A 24,289-nucleotide genomic window follows, 5' to 3' on the forward strand; every position below is an offset into this window, starting at 1 on the left:
AGGCAGGGCAGAGCAGATCACCAGAGCCACATCTCTGTGAACTACAGGGTGCTATGGCACCATGAGACGAGTCAAGTGTCTTTGTTGCCAGTCTCTCCTCTTAAACCCACCTGAGAATGCTCTCCTAGAGAGACCTCCTTCGGGAGACTAGCTAACCCCCTCCACCCACACCAACCCCCATCCCCAGAGCTTCTGGCTTTGAATGAGAACTGTAAACCCACACAAGCTCTTCCGTAAGTTGCCTTGGTCATGGTGTCCCTCACAGCAATGGAAGAGTCACCGATGCACCAGTTTTTACACGGGTACCGGGGATCCAAACTTAGGTCCTCGGCAATGGAAATAAATGACCTACTGAACCATCCCCACAAACGATAAAGCTTTGTGCTGAAGCTACTTTACAGATGAGAAACTGAGGCGTAAGAAATCCAAATAACCTTAAGCCCCTAGCTTGTATCCATTGCTCCTCATGTATTCATTGAGCCAATTCTACAGGCCACACACACTATAACATGCCGAGGGAAAGAGTCAAGCACATGATGCCTATGAGGTTCCCAGGATCGAGCCCTGCTGGACCCAGGCCACCCTGTATTCCCCTTTAAAAAGAAACTGAGCATCAGAACACATTTGGAAATACTCAGGATGTTACTCTATGCTTTCTATAATATCCACTGCTTGTTTTTTAATTTTAGAATTTCAATCTTCAAACCCAGTGGGACTATTTTATGCATAAATTATAAACAGAAGACCAACTCAGGGATTAGGTAAAATTAGTTACTACAGCATTCACAATATATATATTTGGATAGCATATACTTTAAAATATATACTATCATTGAACAGATATTAGTCAAGGTAACAGGATAAGGACATTAATACAGACTATTATAAATATGTCAAGTGGTGACTGACCTCTAAGTATCTAAATAAGATGGATATTTTTGCGGATAAAAGTGGATGTGGCTAAAGAGACGGCTTAGTGGTTAAAGCTTGTACTGTTATTTAAACAGGACCAAGCACACACTCAAATCATGTGGCTTACAAATGCCTGTAATTCCAGACCCAGAGGAGTCAACCCCCCAGTCGCTGAGGCACCTTTATTCACACGCACATATCCATAACTTAAAGTAATAAACATTTTTTTTCTATTTCATCCTTTATTTGGAAAACAGGGCAATATTAAGTTTTAGGTTTTTAAATGAATTAACATGGTAATAAATTTGGAGAGTAAGTGGTTTTCCAGTTTTGGGAGTAGGAAGTGGGAGATCATCTCCAAAGGAGAAGAGAACACAGACTCGGGAAGCCACCAAAGGGTTTGGCTTCACTCACCGAGGGCAAGCAGTGCAGTCCAGGCAAAGCATCCATGATCTTTGCCACAGCAAATCAGTCTCCAATTGTTCAAAGTAATCGTAGGTACACGAGAGAAAACAACTCCAGACTGACTTATTAATTGATCTGGATGACTATGAAGTGTCCCCCATTCCTGAGGTGGCAAACATCTTCAGAGTGACTGTTGGAGCAGGGAAGCTTTCATGTGCTCCCACTTGTTATACAGTGCGTAGAGACTGGTGAGTGTCCGTCCTGCCAGGCCGCCGCGTGCCATTCCCCGAAGACCACCTGTACATTTATACAACATTCCCGTCATGGTTCCTGCTGCTCCTGTGTTGAGACCATCTTCTGCACTCCGTGTTTTCTCAATGATAACGCCGGAAGCACTATAGAGCAAAGCCAGGGAACCTAGAGTATTAGCTCAAGGCGCCTCTTGCCTTGTCTCCATATTCAAAATCTGTACATTTCTTGTTGGGACCAGACCATGCCTTGGGTTTCCTTCAATCCTAAACGAAGACCGTTCATTGCCCCAAATGCAGCCCCGTCGTGCAACATCCTCCAATGGTGAAGAAAGCTAGTTCAAATCTGCCTCGGGGTTACTAGCTCCAGTTGGCAAAATAAATTCATCTGTATCGCGGGACGCCCTCCAAATCAGAGTTCCAGCAACCCACTCCTCCCTCCCAAGAAGCCAGTTAACCCAACGGTGGATTTGTCCACTTCCTCTGCCACCCTCCAAGAGGTGCTCGGCGGTGGCCCCGACAGCAACAGCGGGAAGATTCGCGTTGCTACTATAAAAATATTTTAAAAAGTGTATATTGTAAATCTTTTTTTGGTGTTGTTTTAGACAAGATCTCTCACTATATAGTGCTAACTGACCTAGAACTCCCTGTATAAACCAGGCTGACCTCAGACTCGCAGTATTCCATGCCTTTGCCTCCCTTGTGCTAAGATTAATGGCTTGGACCACTACGCCCTCCAGGTTGTAAGCCTTTTAGACACCTGTTACTTGGAAGCAAGCGTCTTAGCAAGTGCACAGGAACATAGGTATCTTTAATTATGGCCCAAGGTTGTGCTTAGAAAAGTAAAGACTGAGGAAACCTGAAGCATGGGTTCAGCTCTGTGCATACTCAATAGCGTCAACCATATTTCTATGATAAGCACTATTTTTATAGGAAAAACAAAGATTTAAAAGAAAAACGATGCACTGTTACCTAACATCACAAAATGCTCTGTTTTAACTTTCTAGGCAGACACTAGCTCGGTAGCCCAACTGACCTCAAGCTTGTGATTCTCCTGCCTCAGCCTCCTGATTGCTAGGATTATAGGCATGTGCCCCCTGCTCCACTTCTAGTTTTGATTACTTACAAGGTTTAGGTAATAAGTTATATTCTGTCTTACAGGGGGTATACACATGCCTGTATGTGTACTCAGTACATATGAAGTGGACTCCATTGACAGCAGATTCTTCATGCTCTATGAAAGTAAGTAAACAGGCCTCTGTTTTCAACTTAGCCGTGTTTCCCAGAATTTAAATGAGTTTATAAAATTTCAAGGCATCTTTTTATTATTAACAAACTGTGTCACATGCATTAGATACTGTTAGCCCATTTTTTCTGAAGCCTTGCAATATGTATTCATTGAGGGAATAAAAGAAAATAACCAAAGGCCCCTGCTCCAAAAGAGTTAACTACAATCAGCAAAGAAAACATCTTCAAAATAAGTAGTAAGTGTATAAGCAGACCAGCGTTTTATCGACGAAAAAAGTGACATTGTGATTTTGTTCTCATACAAAGGTTTCACACCACTCACTCTTTCTGTCAGAGTTAAAAGAAATAGAAAAATCATAATTTCCCTTTTCATTATGATTTCCTTATAACCTGATCTTAGTTAATGACCCCATACCTTTCAGGAATAGAGTATTATTGGCATAGAGCTCTTGCCTAGCATGCGCAGGTCCTGGGTTCAACATTCCTAGGGCTGCAAAACAAACAAAGGAACACAGTACCATCTCACCAACATACACACCAAGTCAGAAAGGAAGCTGGATGAGAGCCCAAATAAACACTACAGTGTCTGTCTCCATTTTACAATCCATAAAGGCTGAGTCTGCTCCACATCTGTATTTTTGAGTCAGAATCAGAATTTGTCCCTAGTGATTGTTTCTTTCTCTCTTTCTTTCTTAAAGAAGATTTATTTATTCTATATATATGAGTACACTGTTACTGCCTTCAGACACACCAGAAGAGAGCATGGGATCCCATTACAGATGGTTTTGAGCCACCATGTGGTTGCTAGGATTTGAACTCAGGACCTCTGGAAGAGCAGTCAGTGCTCTGAACTGCTGAGCCATCTTTCTGGCCCCAGTGATTGTTTCTATTAACAAGAACTGTGCATTTGTGGCTGAGGCTGTAGGTCAATGACAGAGAACTCAGTTCGCAAATGAGAGCAGAGATTCAATCCCAAATCTTACCTTAAGGAAGACACGTGCATTTATTTAGTTCATCTTGAATGGCTTAAAAAAACTCTATGAATTTGAAATTGAAATAAATTGCCACAAAAGTTAACCAGAAATATACATTTATACATACATGCATCTATAATACATATTTATGAAATACATATATCTATAAACATATGTGTGGATATATATTCATACATATATGCTAAGCCTACATCTGTCACAGAGTTTTATCTTCTATGTTTTTATTCTTCTTAAATAGGAAGAAAGGAACCCACTTATTTTCTAGATTCTGGGACAATTGGTGGAGCTCTCTTCAGCCTCTCCGCCAGATGCTTTAGAGTGGATGTAATAAAGCAAACCCTAGACGGGTCTGTGTCTGAATTCTCTGAGTTCTGCAGGAAACAAAGGGAAAGCATTCGTTTAGGAAGGCTGGGTCTCCCAGCCTACAGGGAGAACCTAATTAAAGTGTAGCTGGGGACACAGGTGGCTCTGTGCTCTCCACAAAGTCCTGTACAGATGTGCTGACTGACTTCTGAGTTTCCAGTCTTCCCTGTAAGGAAAACAGACAACAAGCTGTGTTCTATCATCCTTGAGCATAAAAGAATGTGGCAAGAACAGTACAAAGGACCATGACCTGTGTGCACTTGTAAGTAAGTCACTTCGACCTTCCTTTCTCACTGCCAGTAAAAACGACATCCATCAACAGTGACAATTAGAAATTATCACTAAATAGGTCTTTCATGGTGGTGCTTGCCTTTAATCCCAGCCCTCAGGTGACAGAGGCAAGAGGGTCTTTGTGAATTCCAGCCAAGACTGGTATACATAACAAATTCAAGGCCAGCCAGGGCTGCACAGTGAGAGCCTGTCTAAACATAAAATAAAAAGAATGAAATTAATTGTTTTTATAAGGATCATCCAAAATTTGTTTTGAGACTAGAAAGCAAAGCCTTTTGGGTCATTTTGTCCTGGAAATACTCATCTTCTTCTCCAACAAAACTTTAGTAACATGCCAGCACATTTAGGAATCAAGGTCTAAGGGCTGGAGAGGTGACTCAGTGACCAAGCACTGGCTGCTCTTCGAGTGGTCCTGAGTTCAAATCCCAGCAAACACATGGTGGCTCACAACCATCTGTAATGAGATTTGATGCCCTCTTCTGGTGTGTCTGAAGACAGCTACAGTGTACTTATATATAATAAATAAATAAATCTTTAAAAAAATAGAAAGACAGAACTGATAATATAATATAGCTTTCACCTGCGATTTTCTTGTTTGAGATGGCATAGGGAAGGGTCTCACTATGTGACCTTGAACTCACATAGATTCCCCCTTCCTCAGCCCCCCACATGCTGGAGTTACATGCATGTGCTTATGTGCCCCACACAGCTAAGTATGTTTGGTGTTGTGTTTACCTATAAAGCAAACTCTATTGTGACACTAGAGGAAGGATAGATAATGCAAACGTTTTGGCAGAATAAATTCTCCACAATATTTTATTGACCATTCCACATCAAACCAAGAAATCAGAAAAATCTAATTGTTGTTCATTATAGGACCTACAAATAGTTTATAGTAGAAATATTCAATAGAATAATATGCTGCCGTTTAAAGTTGTATTTGAAGTTGGTATTTGACATACAAGTGTGTATAGATATAACACAGGTTTTAGAACATAAGCTTGTGCTAAAACACATATAATAATATAATACTCTGAACCTATGAGTTAAGAGATGCCCGGAAGCATGTTACTTTGTTATTTGTAAAACTATCTCTTTGCTGTAAAATTTGATGGTGGTTTAAAGATCATATTTGCAATATTCTTTTGTTTAGAATGATAATGAGTATGTTTTCCAATAAGAATGAAAGGTTGTTGATCCGTTCTCCGTTTTAAAGTAAAGTCGCCATTTCTCCCTGACCATGGAACTCTCTAAAAGCTGGGGAACACCTGAGCTCCTTGACTGTCTAAAGAAAACATACGTATTATAATTACCCAGTATTTTTAGCAAGCCCATGTGAGCGCTTGTGTTTGAAGCTTTGTTGGAGAGTCACCAGTTGAACAGGTGTGCTGGGCAGGGCAGACCATCTGCTTCTCTTTCTGGAGATGTTTTTTTTAAAGGGCTGAAAGGATTTAAAAATCCTACCCTCACTGACTGAAAAGCAAGAGAAGAAAATTAATACCTGCCCTCCAGTCTAGCACCGCCCTCGGTTATTTTCAGTGGACTCCTTAGAAACTTGCAACAACAGTGCATAAAGCATTGGAATTCCACGCTGTGACTCAGGCTAGCTTCAAAGCATAAAGTGGCCTTTTGCAAAGGAAGTTAATTAGTATCTGAGGTTAAGGTGAAAACAGCTGTAAACATTGTGTTCAGAAATTCTGACTTTGACTTTAGCTTTGTTTTGTGCAAGCAAGTTTTAGGGCTCTTTTGAACTGAAGAAACCATTCTTGCTCCTCCCTCTTTTTATCTGTTTGTTTGCAACAGGGTCTCCTGTAGCCCACGATGACCTTGAAATCTTGCTTCTACCTCCTGAGTGTTAGCGTTAACTGCAGATGCCACTACACCCAGTACTGTGTAATTTATTAATCTCTTCAATATGAAGAGAAAATTATATTTGAGTCCCTAAGTAGGTAACATGTTTCAAAAACTGCTATTTTTGCTCTTTAAAGTCAGAATAGTTCAAAATAAAAGAAAAAAAAAAAACGAAGGAAGGAGATGAGGGAATGTCATTGGTGGGGTGTGGCTACTTTCAAAGGAACCCCGGCACTTTCTCTAAAAGCTGACTACAATTAGGACACCATGCTGGATTCTATTATACTCCTTGTTTCGTTTTTGTTTGTTCGTTTGATGGGTTGGTTGGTTGGTTTTGTTTATGAGGCAGGGTTTCTCTGTGTAGTCCTGGCAAACCAGGCTGGCCTCGAACTCTCAGAGACCCACCTGCTTCTGCCTCTCCAGTCTGGGATTAAAAGCATACACCATTACCATTGCTTCAGCCACCATCCCAACCACTAGCACCACCCCCTGGCGTATGGTTTTAAAAATATATATTGAAAACTTACATCCAAACAAAACCTTCCTTCTATATGAATGGTGATGACAGCTTTATCCAGAGTTGCTAAAACTCGGAGGCACCAAAGTATCCCTCAACAGGTAAATGAATACATAAACCAACTCTGGTACAGCCATTCAGGGACATATCAAGTTTGAAAAGACTCGAGGGACCCTTAAAATCTTATCACTTAAATTCGTATCTTTAATCCACATCTGAGAAGGCTACAGACTAGATGATGTCGATGGCATTATATTCTGGAGACAGCAAAAACTACAGTAATAGCTACCAGGGTTTGATGTAGGATGACAGTTAATCTTCATTGCCAGCTGACTGGCTCTAGAATCACTGTGGAACTGTACCTGTGTGTATGTATGTTTCTAGAAAGGTTTGCCTTAGATGATGGGAAGACCTACACAGAGTGTTAGTGCACCACCTCATGGCTGGGGATTTCTGAAACACGCTCCAGACTTCACCTTTTCCTGCTTCCCATTTGGGGACCCAATATGGCCATCCATCTGCCTCCCACTCCTGCCTCCTCCGTGCCTTCCCTGACATGATAATGGACAGCATCCCTTTTGAATCTGAACTAAAATCAACCCTCCCTTGCTTAAGATGTTTCTGTTGGGTATTGTGTCATGGCAACAAGAAGACATAATTGACAGAGGTGGATAGGGGAGGGAACGCACACCAGCACACCAGATGTTTAGCACCATGAATCTATTCTGTGTGAGACTGTAATGGTCAGCACAGTTGTCAAGACGCATAGGCTGTACCACATAAATTCTACTTCTGAATAGAAATTTAGTTAACAATTCGTTGGAACTGACTCAAACACATCAAGCTAAGTCAGGCTAAGTAGGAGAAACTTCAGGAGGTCAAAGGAGAGAGCAGGAGCAAGGGGGTGTATGAAACTTTGGTATTTTTTTTACTCAAATTTTCTGTAAACTTCCAAATTACCCTATAAATTTGAGGTAATCAATAATATTTATTTTAAATTTATTTTACGGATCTGGGTGTGTGATGGTTTGTATATGCTTGGCTCAAGGAGTGGCACTATTAGGAGGTAAGGCCTTGTGGAGTAGGTATGACCTTGTTGAAGTAGGTGTACCACTGTGGGAGTGCGCTTAAGACCTTCATCCTAACTGACTGGGAGTAGTCATCTCCTAGCAGCCTTCAGATGAAGATGTAGAACTCTCAGCTCTGCACTATGTCTGCCTGGACACTGCCATGCTCCCAACCTGATGATAAGGACTGAACCTCTGAACCTGTAAGCCAGCCCCAATTAAATGTTGTCCTTTCAAGAGTTGCCTTGGCCATAGTGTCTGTTCACCACAATGAAACCCTAACTAAGACAGCATGTTTTGCCTATATGTATATGTGCACTCTATACGTGCCTTATGTACAGAGAGGCCAGAAGTGGATGCTGTATCCTCTGAAACTGCAGTCACACTTGTGAGCCATCATGTGGGTGCTAGGACTCAAAGCCAGGTCCTCTAGAAGTGCCCTCAACCTTTGAGACATTTCTCCACTCTCAAGTGTAGCAATTAAAAACAAACAAGTCATTAGTCGTTGCTATGTGCGGATGTAGGTCACTACAGAGCTCTGAATGTATCTTTCAGCCTTGTTCTTGACCTTGCAGCAATCTTGAATACAAGACCAGCACAGGGCTGGGCCCATCAACATTCTGCTAAAGGAAAGAGTGGAGCTCACTGGGCCCCACCTCCCTGAGGGTTTTATTCATAGTTAAGATTGATGGAAGAGGGAGAGGTGCTTTCTTCTGTGGTGTAGTCGCTGACAAGGTACCCATGCTTCTGTAATAAAACTCATTGAGCCACATTAATAATAATTAAAAAAAGACATGGAAGTAGGTCAGTGACACTAAGGGTGTCAGGGGACATAGGAGGGTAACCAGGATCAGTGAGTAGAATCAAAATGCATTATATAAAGTATGAAAGTGTCCTAATGAAGCATCATGCATAACTAACATATGCTAGTAGAATAAAAGTACTGCCTGACCCATGGTTTTTCCTTTTTCTTTCTTTTCTTTTCTTTTTTTTTGTCTTGCAATACAAAGATCCTGAGCAGCGGACTTGTGAATTGCAATAGGTCTCTTATTAGATGCAGGAAAGTTGTAGTTCCATTTTCACCTCGGGATGCAATAGAAAATTCTCATCTGAAACCACACACCTTCTAATGTGTAGTCCTTGTTATTATCCTTTGAGGCCTGAGGCCTGATTGTATCAACAAATATCCACGAAGTGACACCCGTGCTTTTGTGAACAAGACCCTGAGAGTCATGAGTTACAAAACTCTTCTGAGATAGTTGTCACAAGCTCTGTGCAATTTTTCATTTTGGAAATGACAGCTGGATTGTCTGTGGCTTGTCATTGTCACTCCCAAATAGACACTGGATGCTTATAAAGAGACAAATCTCAAAATCCCTCTCTCCAGTACAAAAACCAAGCACATTATGGACATCCCAGTATCATACTGGCTGCCCACTCTCTGATATCTCTTTTAAGTACCGCGAGAACATCTTAGATTTCCATACAAATCAAACTCTTTTTAAAAGGTAGGAGTTATGTGTGTGTGTATGTGTGTGTGTGTGTGTGTGTGTGTGTGTGTATGTGTGTATGTGTGTGTGGTGTATGGTGTGTGTGGTAGGTGTATGTGTGTCTGTGTAGTGTGTGTATGTGTGTGTGTATGTGTGTGTGTATGTGTGTGTATAGTGTGTGTGTGTGTGTGTGTGTGTGTGTGTGTGTGTGTGTGCTTTATTAAGAGAGGGTCTCATTATGTAGCCTTGACTGGCCTGGAATTCATTGTCTTCTCAGACTGACTCAAAATCACGTAACCCTCATCTGCTGCCCACACTTTTATGATCATTATAGGTGTTCACTGCCATGCCCAGAGAGGTTTATTTTCTTCTTTTAACATTTATTTTGAAATATGTATAGTCTCACAACAACCAGGTATAAGAAACAGCATAGAGGAACCATGTATATTCCATTCAGCTTTCTATAAAGATCAATATAGATATTTTTATATAAAGCAAAGTATTCAAGCTTTTGGCATTAGCTGATGCTTGATTTATTCCCAGTTAAGTATCAGATACTTTCTAATAATTTAATGGTCCTTTGGACTTTGCCCTATTCATCTAATGAGATTTACCTAATGCAATGCCTTTAGAAGGCAGGGCACATCAAAACACTTACTAGATTTCACGCCTTGGATTCCAGACTTAATAGACTCAGCTGGAGCCTTAGGAGTGGCCTAGTGAGGATAATGATGGGGCCTGGGGATCTGCCTTAACAACTCAAAGATGAAAATCACATAGCCTGTGGCTCATTCCATGTATTTAGCATGCAAGGCAAAATAACTCTGAGCTCATCTGAGACCAGAAACACAGCTGGTGAAATAAAATCGTTTTTATTATCTCTAAATGTGTGACAGGAAAGGCCTAGGAATAGCCAATGCCATCCAAGGTAAAAAACAGATTCTATGTGGAGTAAGGTTAAATTACTGGAGAGAAGCCATGAATGGCACACTGAAAATGAGGGCACTCCGTGTGGATCTGTGGTATCTCTGGGAGTGAAGCCCTCCAGTGTGAAGTCTAGTTGTTCATCATTACCCAGAAGAACCTCTTTAATGATTGAACGGTCAAGCTGGACTGTAACATAAAGTGCTCTGCCACACGCCTTGGCTTACTTCCCTTCCTTATGGCTATGACGAAATACAAAAAGCATCAGAAAGAGGAACAGCTTAGTCCTCAGTAAACCGAGGAAACATGGTACATCAAGGGGAAAGCATGGTGGCAGGGGTGGGAGGCACTTGTTACACCTTGGATCTGCTGTCAGGAAGCATAAGTGTCCGGGAGCAGAGTCAGACTCTAAACCTCAAGGCCCACCCCCAGTGACCCACTTCCCTCCATGAGGCTCAACCTCCTAAAAGCTTCATAACCTTCTCAAACAGTGCCAGCAGCTGGGGACCAGTTGCTCAAACACATAAGCCTAAGGAGGACGTTTCACATTCAAACCATACTGCATGTGTCAGACTTGATGACAATAATCACACGATTCCGTTTCTTTGCATATATGACATGGTTCCTACCTGTCTTTCTAGGCAAACTTCTCATCTACTTGGAAATTGAATTTAATGGAAATGAAGATCAACAGTATAGACTCTGTACGAGTTTCATATGAATTTGATTGGTCCCCTGAGCTGTGCCAACACTAAGGACCTGGAAGATGTAACTCCCTTGGGGTCTGCACATAGTAGGTCTGCAGAAGGTTGATCATTGTGGTCAAAAAACAGACCATCCTGTCTCTTCTCAGATGAGGTATGGAGTTTTTCAGAATTTCCCGGAACTTGAGGAAAGAGATGAGGTATGGAGTTTTTCAGAATTTCCCGGAACTTGAGGAAAGAGATCATGTTGTTTTCTGCCAGTCTCAAAACCTGAGCTTCTGAGATTTTGCTGGTTTACAAACTATGCATTGAAATGGATGCTGGAAGAAAAGACAAAACTCAGGGCTCAGACATGAAAGTCATTCGTAGCAGGAGTCAGAACATAGAGTATTGCCTTTGGCTTTTCCAGCATTAAGTGACCTAGGACGATGTAAGCCCAGTCAGAAGATGGCTGTAATGTGCTGTTGATCTGTTGCTAGAAAAGAACCGGAGTTTAACAAGCCAGGATTTTTTATAGTGGACAGCAAGTATGCCTGCCCTTTGCCCTAGAGAATGTCCTATCTTTGTTGCATTGCGTACTTGCCTGCTTATCCCTCCAGAGGCTGCTATTGTAGCTTTGAAGGCAGTGAGCCAAACCATACTTTGTTCTAAAGGACACTTTCTCTATTTTTCCACATCTGTTTCCTATGCAAATATCCTTGGAAAGGTGCAGAACAAACAGAGGTTGCAACAGGTGTAGAAATGGGGAAGATCAAGGAGGAAAATCTCAGCTCTTCATGTATTGCAACAGTTTCAGTCATAAAATCAGTAATAGATTAGAAGCCTGCATCTAGAAATCATGTCCTGTGGAGGAGTTTTAATCCAGCAGCATGGCTGCTCTGGCAATGCCAACATGCCACACACCTTTAATCCTAAACACTAACATCTAATTGAGGGGCAGACAAAGTGAAAAATCAGAGAAAAATTTGATGGAATGGGTCAGAGATAGGATACACCCAACTGTCACAAGAACAGACAGAAAAGGAGAGAGTCCATTGAGTTTAGTTCAGTTCTGAGCAGTCCAGTTTGGGGAAGCCCAGTTTGTGAAACTCAGAGGCAGTTTTCCCAAGCAGAGCAACTTAGTCAGAAGCTGAGAGAAGCCAATTTGAGTCAATCAGCTTGGAGAGGAGTTTGAATCAGAGCAGTTGAGTTGAACCAGCCAGCCAGAGTTCAGAAAGATCTAGAAAGAGCGAGTTATTCAGCAGCTGAAACATTCTAGACCTAGGTTATCAGATGAAAGTTGAAAGCTGAGGCCTTCATGGTCTGGGTTTGCAGAAGATTACGTTGTATGGAGACTAGAAGCTTCTGGGCCTGGGGATAGTGAGATAGAAATGCTCTGTGCTCAGCCCAAACCATGTACTCACACAACGTAGGCACAGATCTGATCTCATCCCTTCCTCGGAGGAAATAAAAGTGACTTTTACACTCAATGTTCCTTTAGAGTTTTATGCATGTAAATTAGAGCCTGTCGCTTTAATTTTACTTTACTAATTTACTCCAAAGTATACAAAGCTGGGCAACAGGCTGTAATTTATATGCATGAAACCATAAAGTCCAGTTTGCTATAAGAACATATGTACATATGGATCAGGAGCTGAAAACAGTCGTATAGCTCAGTCGGTATATCTGAAGATAGTTCGTTTTAGCTCGGTTAGTCTAGAGCTTGCATAGCATCATGAACCTGGGGGTTGTGGTTTTGTTTTGTTTGACTCCTGGCAGCTCTGGGGATTGAACCCGGAGCTTCATGCATGCCAGGCAAGTGCTCTACCACTGAGTTACAACCTGACCCTAAGTCCTGGGTTCTATTCCTATGGCCACATAAAACCAGAGATGGTGGTACAAGCTTGTAATCACAGCACTCTGAAATTGGGGGCAGAGGATCAGAAGTTCAAGGACACCCTAGCTATATATGGAATTCAATGCCTGACCTACATGAGAGCCTGTTTATCCCATTAAAAAAAAAAAAGGGAATGCTTATATACATATACTTTATGGATGTACATATGTACCTAATAGATGTGCACATGCACTTATGTTTGTCCTTAGAGTTCTGATCTTTTCCGTTGTAAGACATATTGTAAGACATATCCAGATTCTGGTTTTAGTCCCACCAAACATCTGGTTTCCAGTCTAGACTCACTCTCCAGACTCAGACATTGTGTCCCCAGAGTAGTAACACGCTCTCCTTTCATTATCACCCCAGTGGTTACAGTTTCTGTGTCCCTTCTGTTTTCTGTAACTTTGTTTCTGTCATTCTATACAACACTTGTGATCTTAACCTGATAACGAGTACTAGACACGGTGTCTCCTGTGAGATCTAAGACCACAGTGGGAGAAGGGGATCTCTGTTGTCTGTTTAGGTTAATTGGAACATACTATGATGTTGTCCATCCTTTGTCAATGAGATGCACAACATAATTTTACTGTCTTTAATTTTTTTTAAAAAAAGGATTTGGCATTTTATACAGAATAGAAATAGTTATCTCTTAAAAATACAACAGGCAATATTGAAAAGAATACTCATGTCTCATCTGGTTAAACTCTAAGAAAAGGATATAAATATCATTTTTAACTTTTGCAGCTGTGATTGTTTGTGGCAGATTCGTTTGATGGAAAATTAGATTTGTAGAGACTGGAGCGCCCTTCTTGGAGTCAGGTATTGTTTTATCACAGGCAGACTGATCACTGTAGATAGAAGGACTGCTTAGCCTCTTCAGAAGCTTATTATTATGAGGGGTTGGCTTTGGCTTCAAGGCTAGAACAAATTCTCATTGACAGCTTCGCCTCCTTCCACACAAATATTTGTTGACAGAGGAGGCCTACAACTTCAGCATGAAAGACTTTAGGGCTCGTCTAGTTTCATTCTCTCTCTCTCTCTCTCTCTCTCTCTCTCTCTCTCTCTCTCTCTCTCTCTCTCTCTCTGTCCTCCTCCCGTCCCCCAAGGTGTATCCCAGGCTGGCATTAAAGTCACTGTGTAGCAGAGAATGACCTTGAACTCCTCTCCTGCCTCTCCCTCCAGAATGCTGGTATTCTAGGTGTAAATCACAGCTCCCATTTTACGTCATACTGGAAATCAAACCTCAAACTTCATGGCTACTAGGCAAGTATTTTACCAACGGTGGTGCTCTGAGTAAGCAGTGTTGCCCAGAGGTATGTTTGAACACTTGGTCCCCAGTTGGTGGTGCTATGTGTAGGGATTATGGAACCTTTAGGAGGCGGACCCTTGTGAGAAGAATTACATCACTGAGGATGAATTTTGAGAGTTTATAAGCCTGCCTGATTTCTGTCTGCCCTCCTACCCCTCCCCTCTCTCTCCTTCCCTCCCTCCCTATACTCCCTTCTTCCCTCCTTCTCTGTCTCCCTCTCTCCACCCTCTGCTTCATGCTTGCAGTTGATAGTGTGATTTTCTCAGTTTCCTGACACTGCCGCCTACTGCCGTGCTACATCTGCCATAGTGGACACCCCGGGTCTGTAAACCCTTTTCACTGAGCGTTGTCCTGGTCATGGTATTTTATCCCAGCAACGAAAACTAACACATGCCAACTGAGCCACACCTCTAGCCATTCCACAGATTTTAAATCTCTTCAGGGGTATTGATTCCCTAGGCTCCTGGTTTCCCCAGAACAAGAAAACCAATAGATACTAGCAATAGCAATAAAACCCCAAACAACCTTTTCTCTGGGTTTTATGCTTCCTTCCATGATGACGTATTAGAATGAGTTCAGAAGACATCATTTGTTGTGATCAGCAGCTGAGGGGCACTGGTGGCTTCAACCTGGATTGGCCAATGTGACAGAGCTAGGTGGCAAAAGGCAGGGTTCCAAGGCACACTTCCTCACTAAGCCACATTCTTCCACATCTGCTCCCTGGCAGACTGAGCAGAGACATCATCTCCCCTGGAATGACCTTAACCCTGCTTCTATTTATGTCTGTATTCTGGGTGAACCTTCACGGGAAAAATGAGCTAGCCTCGGGAATATGTCAAACCATTTTTATTAACGCCTAAAGATCACTAGGGTACCATTTGGTAAGAGCTTTTATTTTAACTCAAAAGGGTCTCTAGTAGCCCAAAGTCATTTATATATCTTTAAGCACGTTGACTAGGACTGAGGAACCAGTGCGATGGCTTATCAGATAAAGGTGCTTGCCACCCAGCCTGCAACTTGAGTTTGAAAACACACGCGCGCGCGCACACACACACACACACACACACACACACACGTAAATTTAAACTAGAACTGAGAACATATGGTATAGTAATTAAAAATACACAACTTTGTTTTCCATTCAAGAATTAAAGAATCTACATTTTTCCGCTTGTTGAAAATTCATATTTTCTTCATATATTTATCTTGATAACTATTCATGAGCCATAGATGGGCTGTATTTTTATTCTTCTGTAGATCATATTTTTATCCACTGGCAGGAGCTTAAGAATACAGATAAGTCTAGCCATACCTGCTGTCAAAGGCCTAGAATCCCAGCTACCAGGGAAGCTGAGGAAGGAGAACGAGAAGTTCAAGGCTCACCTGAGCTGCCTCACCAGTGCTGGGATTACAGGTACCCACTATGTGGTTGTTTACGAGTTCAAGACCTGCCTGGACAACTGAACCAGACCCTTTAAATGTTAAAAAAAAAACTTTAAGGAACTGGTTTTACATAGCCATGGTAGATTGCTTGCTTGGCATCCGTGAGGTCCTGGGTTTGTGCCTCTATGTCTAAATAACTAAATGAATGAATAAAAGAAATCCAACATTCCTTCACCTCGAGTTACTTGAATGCTAGGAAAGGATGAAATGTAGAAACAGAAAGTCATTTGGCTGGAAGGGGATAAAGGGAACGAAGCCCAATGAGACCCTTAGGAAGTATGCTATAAAAGAACTTTTAGAGTAGCTTGTATAGAATCAGAGTATATAGATCATCATGGTTGCTAATGCAAAACCACAGTAAGCACATACACTTGCTGAGCTAACGAGATGGCTCAGTGAGTTAAGGGGCTTGCTGCTAAGCCTCACACCTGAGTTTGAATCCTGGATCCCTCATAGTAGAAGGGAAAACTGACTACTACAAGCTGTCCTCTGACCTCCTCATCCATGCTATAGCATGCATGTGCAAATACACACACAAGTAAAATATAATACACATTACACACACACACACATATATATATACACATACACACACATATATACATCACATATACACATATATATACATATAAGTATACATATATATGCCACATAAAACATATATATATAAATAACCACACAAAAGTTATATATCTTACAAATCAAACTATATCTAGAAATCTTTCAATGACAATTGGTTATGGTATTTTACTGAGATTTACAAAGAACAGATGATGTTACAGAAGTCAAATGGGAAATCTCGGCCACATTACTGGTGTCACATTGTAAGACGATGCAGTAAAGGAGTAAGGAGTGGGCTCTGAACACAAACCACCCTGGGTGGGCAAGATTTGTGGTTCTACTCCATAGAATTACTCCAGGGCTTTAGGCAAATCATCATTTCACTTCCCTTCTGCCTTGGTTTTCTCATAAAAAATAAATGACACTGTCCATCTCACAGGCTGATGACACAGGACAATAAGATGATCAGGCTTGCTATTTATGGTCTAACATTATTGCACGTAGGGTAATATTCACGGGACAGCACCGGCTCGCTCCCTTGATAGCTAGTGCAGGGATTCTAGCTCCATGTAAAGCCTCAGCACTTTGTTTCTGGGATTCCAGCTATGGTTTTCATAAGTTATTCCAACCCCGGCCCCATATTCTCTCGCTTTGGGTCTATGCTATCTCAGGGTACCTTGGACTCCCCTATTGCTGGCCCTACAATATCTAGCTGCTTCCAAAACTGGATGGACAGAGTCTCACTACACCAAAGCCTTTCCACACACATCCCTCCCCCTTCTAGATACAACGTCTTAAGAACATTCACCTTTAAGTCCGGTCTCTTCCTCTTTTAAGCGCCATCTTTGGGGCTCTGGCTCACCAACAGAGGTACATGAGGCAGAAATCCCCTTATCTTTCCTGTCTCCTTCCTATTCTTCAGTGAGAAAATGCCTTTCGAACATGCTCAGGAAAATCCTGAACAGAAGTTCCTCCAGGGCCTTGGATGGTCCAGGCTCTGATGCCCTCCGCCTAGGCTGCACAAAGGGGTCAGGAAATCCTGAAGACGCATTTGAGCCAGCCGTGAATGTCTGCCTGCGTAGTGATCCCTTTTGGGCGATGGAACATTTCTGTACTATTTTCCATGTATATATTTTCTAAACAAAGTAAGGCCTTCCATATGCTTTTGTGATATTTTTGGCATACCACTAAGCAAGCACAGGAAAAGCCCGGAGTGTGTGCAGCGCCTGTTAAATAGCCCCAAGTGTGCACACTTCCTTGAAACCGGCTTCCATCACATTTTCCCACAATATTAACAAGGTTCTAAATTAACTTTAAAAAAAAAATCAAATGCTTAATTCAAAGTTATACCAGCTCAGGCAATAGACTGATTTAATATTACCTAGAAGGCTTTTTCTTTGAGATACACGATGATGACAAGCAGAGAGGGAAATGCATATGCATAAAGCTATTTGGAGCGCTTTCTGAATCCTGGGTGAGGGGCCGTGCAAAGTACTCTTCTGCAGGGCTTACACACACCAGCGTACCTGCATCACCCAGTCTCATCAAAGCTATAGTTGGCTGTGGCTGTACACAATACTCTGAAGGACAGTTATGAATCTTTCCCTAGATTTCCTATTAATTTACCCCACTATAGTGACTGGGAATCCCCGGCTCACTAATCTTTTCTATAGTATTTGTGATTCTAATGGCTAACATGTCCTAAATCTGATTCCATTTGTGGTGGTTTGAATGAAAATGACGCCCAGAGGTCCATAGTAAGTGGCACTATTAGGAGGCGTATCCTTGCTGGAGTAGGCGTGGCTTTTTTGGGAGGAAGTGCGTCACTGGGGGTGGGCTTTCAGGTTTCAGACTCTCTTGAAAGGCCCAGTGTCTCCTTCTCTTCCTGACACCTATGGATTCAGATGTAGCACTGTCAGCTACCTGTTCAGCACCATGTCTGCCTGCATATGGCCCTGCGTCCCACCATGACAATAATGGACTAAATCTCCGAACTGGAAGCCAGCCCCCGTTAAATGTTTTTCATTATAAGAATTGCTGTGGTCACGGTGTCTCTCCATAGCAATGAAAACCCAAACAAGACAACACTTTTATCTACCATTGTGTGTTCTGCCTCTGAGTTGGCGTTAATAGAAAAGGACAGTGCTCCAAAGCACCGTTAACAACTGGGTTCTGGAATGCTCTATCTCGCATTTCGACAGTGCATACATTTATTTTGCTGCACGAGCAGGGAACATGACTAGAGGGCTTTAAATAGGAATTCCCTAGATTTGCATGAGAGCAGCCTCAGCCTCAAGACCGTGTATTGTCAGACAAGAGATGGCACAGCCCGGCACACAGCAATTAAAAACAAAGGCGGAGTAGAGACCTTGAGGGAGAAAAGCCTCATCTCCAAGGTCAGGCTCCACACATAACAGAAGCAGCCCCTGAACCCCAAAAGAGCATTCTCAGGCAAAGAGGACAGTGGTTCATACCTGAACCCCACAACCACTGTGAGTATGTAATCATCCCGGTCCGTACAAGCATTTATGTTATAAAAATCATGAAAATAAAACAGGACACTTGTGTTCACATACAAGCAGACTGTATGGGACAGGAAGGAGAAAGCAAGAATTCTCTGTTGTTATAGTCTGAACATTTTGTCTCTTAAGATACATTGTGTCTCTCAAGTATTTAAGTGTTGGTTCTCACTGTGGCAACAGAGGAGGTGCTGGGACTTTTAGAGGGTGGGTAGGACCTGGGGGAGGATCACAAGACAGCCTTCCCCTCACTCCTGGCTTCTTGTCTCCCACTGTGCTCACACCTTCCTTCCCCAGCAGGTTCCCACCATGAGGTGATATAGCTACCAGGGTCCTCACCAGAGTTGCTATTATATTGCTGGATGGAAGCCTCTGAGGCTTAAAATAATAATAATAAATATATTTCAAAAAGACAAAAATATTAGCCCTTGAGTGAAAGCTCAGATGTTTGTACTTAGTATTGCTTTGATGACTTGACAGGTCCAATGGGAGTGATCGATGTCCTCCTACCTTTGGCATTTCTCTGTTTATTCTCTGTGGCTAGCCAGCCTTCTGTGGAAACACAACACACAACAATCACACCACCCTAGGTGTGATGATGATGAATGCCTTACTCCTAGTACTCACAAGGCAGAGGAATGTGTATCTTGGTGAGTTTGAGGCCAGTCTGATCTACATAGGTCAGTGAGGATCACACAGTAAGACCCTATCTCAAAATGAAAAAAAGTACACCATGATGTAGCCAGGGACTTATACAGGGACAGGGGTTATGAAGCCATAGCTCCAGATGAATATTTATTATCTTATGTAACCATTTATATAAGACTCATTCAGTTCCTGCCAGTGACAAAGGCCAATTTTTCTTTTAAATCAATACCCGGGGCACAGAGCAGACTGTCTGTCTGATTGTGCCAACAGAGATTATCCTCCCAGGACAGAGAGGGGACCCATATGGAAGGTGAGCCCTTGACCTGAGATTCATAAATTACAGCGTCCCTGCCACCTGAACTAATTGGCTAAAGAGCAAGGGGTATTTGAAAACAGAAAACAAGCAGGCTTTCTCAACATTGTCTGCTGGATATTAAATTATCCTCGGGACCGTCATCTCAGATTAAATCACTCTATTGCTTTTATTCATTATTTAGAAAGCTCTCGTTCTCCTGAGTTAACAGCCAAGCATAACTGTGAATGTTTGCAAGATATTTTGGGGTTAATTGGAAGCGTTCAAAACCGTATTATACTGTTATATTTGTAGGGACAATAATGCTCTTATAGTTATGTATAATTTTTATTTGGTATTTTGAGAAGTGTCACTCTGTAGCCAAGGCTGGCCTTGATCTCTTGACAATGCTCCTGCCTTAGTTTCCTGAGTTCTAGTATTACCGGAATGCACCGTAATATACAGCCCACATGCAAATATTCTTAGAAGCTATGAGTGAAGTTTGAAAAATGAAGGTTTTTGTTTTGTTTTGTTTCATTTGAGACAGGATTTTGCCATACACCTCAGACTTTGAAGACTTTTATTTTTTTAGTTCAAGGCCAGCCACAAAATTGTGGGGTTTTTTGTTTGTTTGCTTTGTTTTTTTTAACCTCATTCTCTTTAGTGCTGGGGATATAGGTAAGCCAACATAACTTTCAAATAACACACACAAACACAAACACACACAGACACACACACACAGAAAAACACAAACACACACACACAGGCACACACACACACACACACACACATACACTCAAACACAAACACACACTTTCTCTCCAGAGAAAGAGAGGACAGCATATTACTGAAAAGATAGTATCTGATTATCTTCTGTTTTTTCACTTTTGGGAATTTCTAAAATAAAAACTTGGGAAAATAGTCTCTCATTCCTCACATTATAGACTTCAATGAAAGATAATCCTAGAAACATCGTTGTTAAAATCCAATATAGTAAAACTTTCCTCCCAAGTTAGGTTGCAAGGAAAAGCAAGTTTGGCTGCACTTATATCTTTATTCATTCAACAAGTATGTATTGTTACATGAAATAGTAATAAAAGAATAATTAGGAATTATAATTCAGCGGTCAACATTCAATTCTGTTATTCTAAATCCAGCCTCTTTCTAATCCATTCAAAAGCCATTGCTTACCACTGCCGTGAGTGCTGCCCACTCTCCCCACCAGCTCTCACCTGGATGCCTGCAATTGCTCCAGGCTCAGCACGCCAGCTTAGACCTCTGTGGTTAATTAGACCTGAACTTGACTCTCACAATTCAGACCTCAGAATCTACACAGTGGCAAGCCAATCGTTTCTTGTTTCCCATATTGCCAAACTGCTTTCCAGTTGTAGGGTTTACACAGCTCTCGAGTTATCTTCTCTCCTCCTGTCTCTGCCTGCTCACGTTTTACTAATCCTTTAGTCTCCTGCAGGGCATTTCCTGCAGGGAACTTTCTTTGACCTTCAAAATCTTCATTTTGGCAACTCTACCTCTTCCCCTCTCTCACAGTTCACTTACTTTATCCCACGTCACACTCCAAGTTTACTGACCCAATCCGTGCTTAAGAATTAGCACCATGCCCTTAATACGATGAACTTTGGCATCATCGATAAGGCCAATAACAAAACATCGATCGGATATTGAAAGTGTTCAGTTCTCTGCATATGGAGAGTCTGGAAGTGGTGGGTAGCAGACCTTGCTGTCTTGAAGGAGACTGTCTAGATAAAAACTCCCAACTGGCGATGCAGTTTTCATCTGGAACTACGAAGTCCTTGGGAATAGATAACCCTATTCTGCCCACGCAATACGGCACTATATGCCCTTAAGAGCGCCCTGTATAGGATCAGAGTGAAGTAGAACAAGTAAACTCACAACTGTGTACCCCGGAGCCGTTTACTGTCCTCTGGTATTAGAAATAATTCTAATTATAGGACACTTCTGCTTCCCCGTGGGTCTGGTTACTGACTGCTCTCTCCTCCTCTTCCTTTCTGTCATGGATTATTAATGATGGCAGGCTGTGATTTATTATCTGTCTTGCGCTGTGTTTCTTAAGTGTATTGATGACATTAGCTGATTGCCAATGCTGTACCCTTGCCGTAATCTCTGTCAGACTGCTTTCCACTTAGACACTTGCTGTTCGGCCCACCCTTCATTCATCACTGACCTTCTACAGGGCAAGCAAGAGCAGCACTGCCCACTGCTCTCCGTCCGCAGCCGCCCACTGACTCAGCGAGTTTAAAGCCTTAAGTTTGGATTCAAGGAATCCCAAGTATGTGGTGTATTTTCACGCATGTAGCCTTAAACACTCCTTTCAAAGCTTAAAAAAATAGCTTATATAATATAGAAATATAATCTAGGCTTCAGTGATAACTCACTGTCCCCTGGAAAATAAAAGGTCCACACAATGTTTTATGTACCAAAAAGGTACAAACTACAGAGTGACCTCTTTATGTGTGGCAAACGCGTAGTGCCCAGTATTTTATCCTCTGACAACTCCAAATATCTGTAGTGAATGACATTCTCGATGACAAACTTGAGGATCCCATAAGATCCTGAAGGTTGCAATGAAAATAGTCTATATTCTATACGAAGCAATATTTTTCACAGTGGTTCTCAACCTTCCTAATGCCTCAACCCTTTAATACAGTCCCTCATGTTGTGGTGACCCCCCCCAGCTATAAAATTATTCCATTGCTACCTCATAACTGTAATTTTGCCACTGTAATGAACTGTAATATACATAGCTGATATGTAGGATATTTGATATGCAACCCCTGCGAAAGGGACAGTAAAGCTCTGGGAGGGGTCGCGACCCACAGGCTGAGAACCACTGTAGAGTTACGGTCACGACCGCTAAGCCTTTGGAAAGGCACTGCCTGTGCCAGGTGCTGCTCAGAGGCCTAGGACAGCTGTCTGTTGTCCTCCATCTTTTCCTTCCTTTGCACACTATCATGCATTCAAGGCCATCGTCCTACCTTAGGCACTTACTTCTTTCTCATTTAGATGGAATTTTTGTGTTTGGAAACAGTCATTTCAGAATCAGGAAAAGAAAAAAAATCCACATTGAATGAATAAGCAGAATTTTCCCCCTGTGGAGTAAATCATCTTTGTAACGTGTGACAGTTTCTCATTAGGAACACAGTGGAACTGCAATGCTAGCACCAGAATAGAGAGACTCACCTCCTCCTTCCCTCCCTCTCCTCCTCCCTCTCTTCTCCCTCCTCCCCCATCCCTATCTTCTCCCTCTCCTCTCACTCTCCCCCATACTCCACCTCCCCATCCCTGTCTCCCCCTGGTCATACTCCTCTGACTCCTCCCGCTTCTCCTGGTCTGTCCTCTTCATTTTTAAAGGAGTTTAGAAGCTAGAACAAAACAAATTGGTAGTCTATCTAGAGAAGAAGGGGTATCCTAAGAAAATTTAAAGTCAATTCATAATTATAATAAGCCTAGGTGTTTTAATGTGGAAAAATTGGGGGGGGGGACCCTTTTATGCCTTATAGGTGTATATTTCCCAGAAAATCAGAAAGAAGGGTAAAGTAAATTATTACTGTTATGAAATATAAAGTGGTACAATGCGGCGGTACAATGCGGCGGGAGTAGAACTACCTAGTGGGCCGGTGCCCAAGCGTTCCTCTGGGGAATCAGGCCATGTGACAAACCTAGTTAAAGTTTTATTGGGGGAAAAGGGAGCAGGGATCTGGAAGGAAGTAGAGGCAGAGAAAAGGGGGAGACGGAGGAAGAGAGAAAGAGAGGCCGGCCAGGAACCGGTGCAAAGAGAGTGAAACAAAGAGACAGGGCGGGTAGCCAGCCATAGTGAGTAGTCCTAGCTCGTGCGCCTGGAGGGTGGCGGGGCGATGATGTAAGCTGTTACTAGGTAGCAGTTGAATAGAGCCTCAGTTAGCTCAGGCTGGCCTTAAAGTTCTTATGTGGTAGCCGATTGCCCCCAGCTTCATCTCTTACATGCTGTAGACAAGAACTGGGTAAAAGACGACATTTTACAGGCTGGGGAGATGGCTTGGTGGATAAGAGCACTGGCAGCCCTTCCAGATGGACCCACCAGGTTCAATTCCCAGCACCTACATGGCAACTCACAACTGTCTGAAACTCCAGTTCCAGGAGATCTGACACCTTCACACAGACACATATGCAGGCAGAACACCAATGCACATAAAACAAAAATAGATAACTTATCAAAAAGTTCCATTTTATTTTATTTTTTGCATTCATTCTACAGTTTTTCATAAAGTCACCAAATAAATCACCATGTCTCCTTTTTTCTGTTTTAACCATTGCATTTCAGTTATTTATTCTTTTGGAGCAACATGAAACAAACCACTCCCAAATTTGCATTAGCCGTGCATTTTCACTCGTTCTGTTTCATTTTGACAATTTAAAGCCTGCATGGGTGAGTGGCTCTCCTGGTCTTAACCCATATCAGCTGTGTACTGCAGGCAACTGCTGGTCGGCAGACGAGCCTGCTGCCAATGACCAATATTTACTACTGGCTTAAGTGACCAGGCATCTTATGGGAACAGCCACGTGGTGGTAGTGGCTGGAGTTCTCAGAACAGTGAGTCATCATTTTTTT

The 24,289-nt window shown here is 42.2% G+C and overlaps 1 pseudogene; it reads right to left on the reverse strand.

The window, feature by feature from the left end:
• Nucleotides 1-1,448: 1,448 nt before the first annotated feature.
• The window catches only part of Timm23-ps2 (translocase of inner mitochondrial membrane 23, pseudogene 2), a 62,384-nt pseudogene continuing 39,543 nt past the window's right edge, over nucleotides 1,449-24,289 (reverse strand).

Source organism: Rattus norvegicus, chromosome 18 (assembly GCF_036323735.1).
Source record: "Rattus norvegicus strain BN/NHsdMcwi chromosome 18, GRCr8, whole genome shotgun sequence".
NCBI lineage: Eukaryota > Metazoa > Chordata > Mammalia > Rodentia > Muridae > Rattus > Rattus norvegicus.